This window comes from Geospiza fortis, unplaced genomic scaffold (assembly GCF_000277835.1).
Source record: "Geospiza fortis unplaced genomic scaffold, GeoFor_1.0 scaffold44, whole genome shotgun sequence".
NCBI classification, from domain to species: domain Eukaryota; kingdom Metazoa; phylum Chordata; class Aves; order Passeriformes; family Thraupidae; genus Geospiza; species Geospiza fortis.
The window spans coordinates 1,323,134-1,331,597 of record NW_005054404.1 but is presented as its reverse complement, the minus strand read 5'-3'; positions in this window follow the sequence as shown (position 1 = coordinate 1,331,597).

Here is an 8,464-nt window from a genome sequence, read left to right as displayed (position 1 = left end):
CTAGAATTAAGGAGGAAGTTTTTCACAGAAAGAGTGGTCAAATACTGGAATCATCTACCCACGGAGGTGGTGGAGTCACCGTCCCTCGATGTGTTTAAAAAAAGACTGGATCTGGCACTTGGTGCCATGATCTAGTTGAGGTGTTAGAAGATGGGTTGGACTCGATGATCCTAAAGGTCTCTTCCATTCTAGAAATTCCGTGATTCTGTGATTCTGTGTGAATGCTGCTCTTAGATCAAAACAAAATAGAACAAAAAATAAACAGTCATTGGTCACAATTTTTAACTTTAGAATTCTCATGCACTGAACTTTGTAGTTGCTGAAGTCTTTAGTGATTTAAATTCAGACATTCCCTTTAGCAGAGGTAAAATATTCTTGTGTGGACATCGCTGCCCCCATGCCTGTTTGCGCCTTTCCTTCAGCAAGCACAGTGATGTCAGAGCAGTGTGGCATGGGACATCACAGCCTCTGAATGAAGGCGCAGAGCTGAAGGTTCAAAATCAGTTTGCATGGAAACTCAGCAGCTCGGTTCTGGTCCATGTGTCATGAGGAGATGCAAGGTTGTCTAGATCAACAGCTGTGAAGCTTTTAATGAAATATCCTTAATCTGATGGTTTATCAGAAACCACAAGTAGTCTTAGCATAGGCAAGTGATTGCAAGGATGTTTCTAATGAAATTTTGTGATTTTTTCAAATGTAGTGTTTCCAAATATGCTTAATTCATATTAAGAGTGAAAACAGGTTAGGTTTTGAAAGTCACACTGGAAGAAAAGCCATGTTGCAGCAGACTGAATGTGTACATTCAGCACAGTAGTCTGTCACTGTCAGTGTTCACCCATCACCTAAGAAAGTGAGTGAGAAAAAGAATCATTTTACTAATATTTCTCCCGGTAATCAGCTCTCTCAGCATTACATAATTCAGGAATATTCTCAGTCATAAGCAGTATTTATCAGTTTAATAACCTCACTGGATTTTATTTTTTTTTTTTATTAAGTTGCCTGATTGCTTTGTGAATTGGTAGGTACCTCTTTTAGACACTAGATGAATGGAAAGTCTTGCTGTTAATCTTTCTACATGAGTTCAACATGTAGGAATGTTTGGATAAGCTCTCAAACAGAGCTTATCCAAAACTTTTTGTTTACTGGAGTTTTTTATTTTGTTTGGGGTTTCTTATGTTAGGGGGTGGGATATTTTTTGTTGTTGTTGGCAGTTTTGCTTTTTATTGGGATTTTTTTTGTCTTTGTTGGTTTGAGTTTTTTAACTTCTGAAAATGGGCATTAGCACATGTAGGAAATGAGTGACATGGAAATAAATGTAGAAAATAACTGATAATTCTGTGCAAGAATTGCAGAACTTGAGAAGCTGATAATCAGAAATGCAAGATCATAAAATGCTACCCTTTAATTGGATAGTTTTGTTGGCTATAAAACATCTCTGTCTACTTGTCATTGTGCTGATGTTATTAGAATTTTTTGAAATTTACCTTAGACTGTCACTGAATGGCTTTAGCTGGCCATAGTCAAAGGGCCTAATTTCACATGTCCCCTCTATTGCTGTGGCATGGCAGTGGTAAGAAAATTCACAAAAAATGTACAACATTAGTTAAATTGGCAGGTTTTGACTGCAGTCTTGATTGCCCTGATGCATTAACTTTTCCTGCTATATAGTTCTGAATACTTTTTAATGTTTATTTTATGTTCTAAGCTTTGTGGTTTTTTGTTGTTGTTGGTTTGGTTTTTTGGTTTATGTGTGTGTTTTGGTGGTGGTTGTTGGCAGACTTAATTGCTGTTCAGAATGGGTTGCAAAATTTCACAACATCAAGGAAAATAATCTGAAATGGACAGTTGCTATCCTTTTCCTACTTGGAATGCTTGTTTTGACACCTGGCATGCTTTGTCTGCATATAGTTTCTAATTTTTCATTTCTGCTTACACCATGGGTAGATTTGTCTCAAATTGTCATGTTTTGGAACTTTCAATAATCAGTGAAAGTTTCAATTTCTGAGCAGATAATAAATGAGAAAATGTAGTCTGTTCAGTTGCTTTCTAATTATATGCATCTCTGTTTAAAACTCCTCAAGGCAGAAATTAAAAATGTCAGTGTGACATCAGTTGTGATCTCTGAACACATTAAAGAAAAAATATTAATGCTGCAACATATGTGCCACATTTGTAGAGAGTTTGATCTTCTTTGTAATGCTCTCTCACTGTTTAGCCATAGGCTTTCAAAAGTGAACTTTTATTCTGGGCCTGTTTTTTTTCCAATATGTATTCTTGATTTTAGTCTTGAGAAAGCTTTTTAAATATATTTTTTTATCATCTAATGAGTGTGCCCTCTATTTCCTTTTAAACAGCAATGTAAATTCTCACTGTAGCTAGAGAAAGTACAATTAACTACCCTTATGCATATGTGTTTGTAGTTAATTCTAGCTTTATTTTGTTCATTTTGTGATGCTATCTTCCCTTGGGCTTCCACTTCTATTTCTGTACTCATTTTAGCCTGCATATTCATTGACACAACGGCTTGTCTTGTCTTTACTTGCACTGTAAAGTGCCCTGCTGCAGCATTAATATTTCAGAGGAAATACTGTCTTCTGATGCTATATGTACAAAATCTCAGTAATAACAGACAGAATACAAGGTTTTTGCCCACTACATTAGTATCATAACTTACAGTTTATGAACTGTTTACTACAACATTAGGCACATGAAAGGAAAATTCTGCAATCATAATAGCTGGCTTCACTGGACGCAGTCTGGTAACAAACAGCAACTGGTTACTTCAAGTTTCTGGTTGTAAAACTCTGGAGAGCACCTAGTAGTAATGTAGCTTCATAAATGTTGTATTGGCTGCTTTCTTATTGTATGTTTGCCATTGACTATGTATGATCCTTCTGTGGATAATGCTTGTAGCAATCTGGCTGGTGATGGGTAAAATTTGCAGGTGTATGCAAAATACTTGATTTAGAGCCTCCTGTCTTGAAGAGGAATATACGCTTCATTGCAAGCTGTCCACACAGAAATGATGCACAGAGAAAAGCACTGCTGAGCTGACTTGGATAATCTCGCTATTTCACAGACAAACCAAGTAAATAAAACAGCTCATTCCTCCAATAACTTCTCCGATAGAAAACCAGATGCTTTCTATCACATATCTCCATATTTCCCATTAGGCAAACACTATAAGAATGTTTATTTAACATTCTTCATCCCAAAAATGTTTAAGTTTCTCTAAGGAAAGCTGTATCACCTGTTTCAGACATATTCACATATTCAGGGTTGGTTTTGGTGGTTTTTTTTAAAGTAAACTGGGTCTCTATATTTCTCTGACACTTGAAGATAGCAGAGTTTAAATAATACCTTAAATTACATGCCTGATAAAAGTACAGTTGTGCTTTTTTTTTTTAAATTTTTTTATTGTGTGTGTGAAGAAGCTTATTTTAAAAAGTGACAGGAGGCTTCTCACTGGGCAGGAGGATGAAACGTAACTTATAGGTGTTTTCACTGACTCAGATGATAGACGTCGGCTTTGGTCCAAGACACACTGAGGGAATCAATAACCTTTTCTGGTCTTTCTTTTCCTTGAGGTGAGGCTTGTTTGTTTTAAGTTGTGGTGGGGTGCCTGCTGCTGTGTTACACCTCTGGCGGCAGTAGCTGGGTCGAGCCCCGGGAGCCCAGCAGAGCGGAGGGAGCTTGGGCAGCGCTACCTCCAGGCTGGAGGAGCTGCTGGACGCTCGGTCCCGCAGGAGAAAGGTGGAGCCGAGTTCAGGAATCCTTTACGGCTGTCACCCATCCACCTGGAGGAGGAATCCTAGGTGGCTGTCCTGCCCCGCTGGCTGTGCCACTGGATGGCAGCATTGGATACGGCTTGGCGCCGGCGGCACCGCGCCGAGCTCCGGTTCAGCCTCGTTAAACATCAGCCGGGTAAAAGATTGATAGCAATGCAAATGTATTTATAACCACTAGAGATAGTCACCTTCCACCCCAATTAGCCTTTGAATTGATTTAGTGAGAAAAACATCTATTATGGAATAAAAGTCTTAGTGATTAGTGTTGCATTATTTCACTACATTTGAAATAGCTGTAGGTAAGAGGGTCTTACAGGCATAAATAAGCTTTAATATTATAACATGCTTTTAGGCTACATCAGAAGCAAATTACAGGTCGATGGTTTGTTTTCTAAGCAAAATATACAGGTACAGTGGGTGTGCTAGCACTCTATGGCATTTACAAAATCTAGCTTATAGAAAATTTCTTTTCCTTATTTTATTTTTAAAATGGATTATTTAACTGATCGCAAGAATGTGCATCTTTCTGCAAGCTAAAAAAATTAATTAATGTATTGAAGCTGTCTGATTTTTTTTTCCCGATTTTTCCTTCTTCCCAAATGCAGTTTGCTGCAAAGAACCTGGAGTGAGAAGAGTGTTGATGATTCTTTCTCTGGAGTGTGAATCCTGGTGGTCTATCAGGTACATCCTGACATATGACTAGTACTGCTAGGAAAGGACACAGGAGAGAAGAGAGTCCTCTGCTTCAGCAGAAATTATTACAAGGGTCTGGTATGGTTTAAGGCTTCTAATATAAAGACCTAATTTACATCACATTGAGTTTCAATTACATGTTGAAAATGTTATTTCTTTGAGAAGGAAAATTTCCCTGATATTTGATAATACAGCACTGTTTTTGCTGCTTTGCAGCTCTGATGTAAATTAGCTTCCTTGCTAAGGAGTACAATGTGAACAAACAACCTTTGGAAACAGGACTGGAGCTGTAGCTGGGCGCTTCCCAATTCAGATTCTGCACCTCCCCCTGCCACCCTCCCCCACTGTAAAATCTGTTCAATCTTTGCTTTCTATTTATGTATTCATTTGTGTTTATATAAAGGATGAAGCTTAATGAAGTCTTTGCAGTCACAGCAGGGTAAACCACTGTGAGATCAGATGTGGCCCTGTGCTGTGTCTGAGAGCAAGACCTTTCAGTGTTGTTATTCTCTTCATTGTTTCTCAATTCATCTTTATTTAATATATAGCTTATATAGTTAATGCCATATTTTCAAAATATACTGTTAGCATTTTTACTTTTTGGGAAAGATTATAAGTTGTTGTGATTTTTATGACAATAGGAAAATTTATTTTACTTTATTCAGCCTGGCATGCTGGTTTTGAGGACTCAAACCACAAAGACCACCTTCCTTCTACTCCCCACAGCAGCTATTGCTACTGTTTCAAAGCCTAGTCTGAAATTTACCTGACTTCTTAATGAATGCTTGCATCCGGATGGCAGAATGTTTTCCTTGATGTTGAACGAAGATACCTTTCTTGGTATAAAGTTTTGAATACATTTTATACATTTGTATTTGTAGTTTGCTTTGCAACATTTAAACAAAGAGTATGGAGACGAAGAAATATTATAAAATAGGAGAGAAATGTTAGCAATGTTTGCCAAGAATATCTTTGAATACGCAACAGGACTGAAGGGCTTAAAATCTAGAATGCCCTATAAAATTTTGGGGAAAAAACACAATCAAAGTGAATAATTCTACTTTTAGTTTCTTTTGTAACTGTGTTTTGGGCATCTACAATGCACTGCAGCATTGACACCAGATAATACAATGATATCCCACTTAGTCATGGTGAAGCATGCTTGACAATCAATCAAAAATCAGCTGGAAGCAAAATCTCCTGAAGGCAGCCTAGATCTGACGGGATTTGTCCTTATTTGTGTGTACATAAATGAGAGATATGCAAGCTTTTCACATAAATGGCATGCATGAAAACTACACTGGGATTTAAAACATACATTGTATATTTTGCAAAATATTTGCTCTTGTGTATCTCCTATTCTAAAGAAATAAACAGTCTGCTAAAAATAGGATCCAGGGAGCTAATATTGGCATTGATTTTTAATTTACACAAAAGTTATTGCAAATATATATCAGTGTCAATTAAAGCAGTTTCATTGCTTATAACATATAGGAAATCAGATTCCATAATTACATTTGCTATGTGGATGGTAGCACTGTTTCCAGGGTTCAAAGGTCACTGACAATTAGCGTAAGATTTAAAATTAAATTACATTAAATATTGTTTACTATAATTGCTTGAAAATTTGACAGGAAATTATGAATGCTTTACTATAAGGAATATATTCTGGCAGCAAACCTCCATTTTTTTTTTCCTAAGGTTTTCATTTTTAGATGTTTAATTTTTTCTTTGGTTCATAGGAAATAGTTTATGTTGCACCTAGGTAATCAGATAGAGCTTATTTACATAAAGACACGACATTGTGCAATGTTTGTAGTAGTCTGGGAACATGACAGTGTCGATAAGATTAATAAAAAGGCAAATGTAATAATCTGGAGCTGGTTAAACATTTCAGTGGACAGCAGCAAAAAAGTCAGTTCAGTCATAACTGCAGGATAATATTTGTATTTATTAGACTTTATGGTCTGATTTTTCCCCAACAGAATTTTTTAGCTAAATTTCTTCTCCAATTGTATTATATTTTTAGAGGTTAAAATATGTGCGTGTTTGTGAGTTGGAGGTTTAGCGGATGCTTTTCCAAGGAAGAAAATATTAAAACATGGAAGGCCTTTCTGCAAGGATCCAACTTTAAAGCAGGTATTATTGTAGCAGAAAGTAGATTTGAAGAAGAGACACTGCTTCAGTTTTCTCCATAGACACAATTTGAACATTTATAGAATGGTCTCTTGCCATTAACAGCATGACACCAGGAGTATGACACTGAGGAACCTACCTTGACTGATCTTTGTCTCGTGCCCTGATTGGCAATCTCAGATGTGCTAAGAAGATCTGCACAGCCAGCTGAATATGGGACCTCTCTCCCTTTATATAGCTGTGGAAAAGAAGTGGAATGGACTTGGGCCTATTGTTGGAAGGGATTGCTAATGCTTCTTTAAATAAGGGCAAGCTGTCAGCTGTGTTCAGAGACGTGATGGTTCAGCCGCTCACGGTCTGTGAAAATGTTGCTTGATGCTAATGCTCTCTTTGATTGTTGTCTCCTATCTGAGAGATTGGGTGGTGTTACAGTCTATGGTATTTCCCATGTGTTGCCTAAAGTTCCTTATGTCAAGTGAAAAACAGGGATATGGTTAGAAGTTAGTTAGTTTAAAATTAGCCTAAATAAAAAGCCAGTTTTCAGAAGACACCTACAGAAGTTCACTTGAATTAAGTTTTCAGACTAAACATAAGACTGTAAAAATTATCACATGTCCAAACTTTTGAGAGAGGCAGAAAAGTCACAGAAAATGAAAAACAGATTTCTCTGAATTTTTTTTTTATTTGTAACAAGTGAGAGTGTGATGACAGATATGCAGTGTTTTACGTATGCAAGATGTAAGAACTCTTTGGTTAAAGCTCAAAAATACTTAAGAATTTTTCTATGTTATGGAACATAAGAAAACCTGCCTTGAACTGAAGAACAAGGCAACACAACATTGTCTGATTTAGAGTACTACATATTTCTAGGGGTATGCATAAGGAAAGTATTAGTGGATTCTGTAAGAAGTAATCTATGCTTTACAAACAAGGTTAATGTTCAAAAGGATGTGTGAAGAGCAATTCTGACATTAAGAGAACACAGGTCAAAAATAACATGCTTTTAGTCCAAGTTATTCTATTAATGAGAAACCAAAGTGTTTTTCAACTTCTGGTTAAAGATAAAATGTGCATTTTTTGGGGAATAAGGTGTTTTTCTATTTCCTATACAGAAAAGAAGGATTATTTGTAGAAAGCATGCAAGGATCAGCAGTAAATGAATTTGAAGCAAAGGTGAAGCAAACTTCAAGAAACACCATGAAACTGCAAACTGGTGATTACACTACACATGAAGGTCAGTTTGAAGTAACATCAGGTAACGATGTAGTCCAACATTGGCAAAGATTTTTTTGTTAAGGCTATGTTGACTTTAGATGATTATTCTAAAATTGCAAGACCAGAATTTTAAGCTTCTGCATATACTGATTTCTGGAAAGGAAGTCAATTGCCGATGCAGATAATAGGCATATGAATATTATATGAATGACTTGAATTGCTAGAGCATGTCACATTAAAAGTTGTGTCAAATGCATGCACACCATATTGCTGGGTGAAAAAACAGTTTCAAAATGCACTAACACATTACAAATTGTAGGGTAGTCATTGTACAAAAGCAAATACAAAGGAAGATGTTCTTATTTCTTTTGTGCATGATGGAAGATGAAGAAAAAAACATATATTGAGTCTCCAGCCTGAGGGAGACTAATTTTACAGGTGATCAAACTTTAGAAGAAGAATGGAGAAAAACAATGCAGAGGTGCTTTAAAGACTTAAAAACTTAAGATGACTGAATCAGGGACTGGTTTTTTATTTGTTGTTGTTTTTTTTTAAATGATGATTACTTGTATAGTCTTTCAGCTGGGAAAGAGGTGAAGTTATTTTTTGGTCTAGATGGTAGTACTTAATCA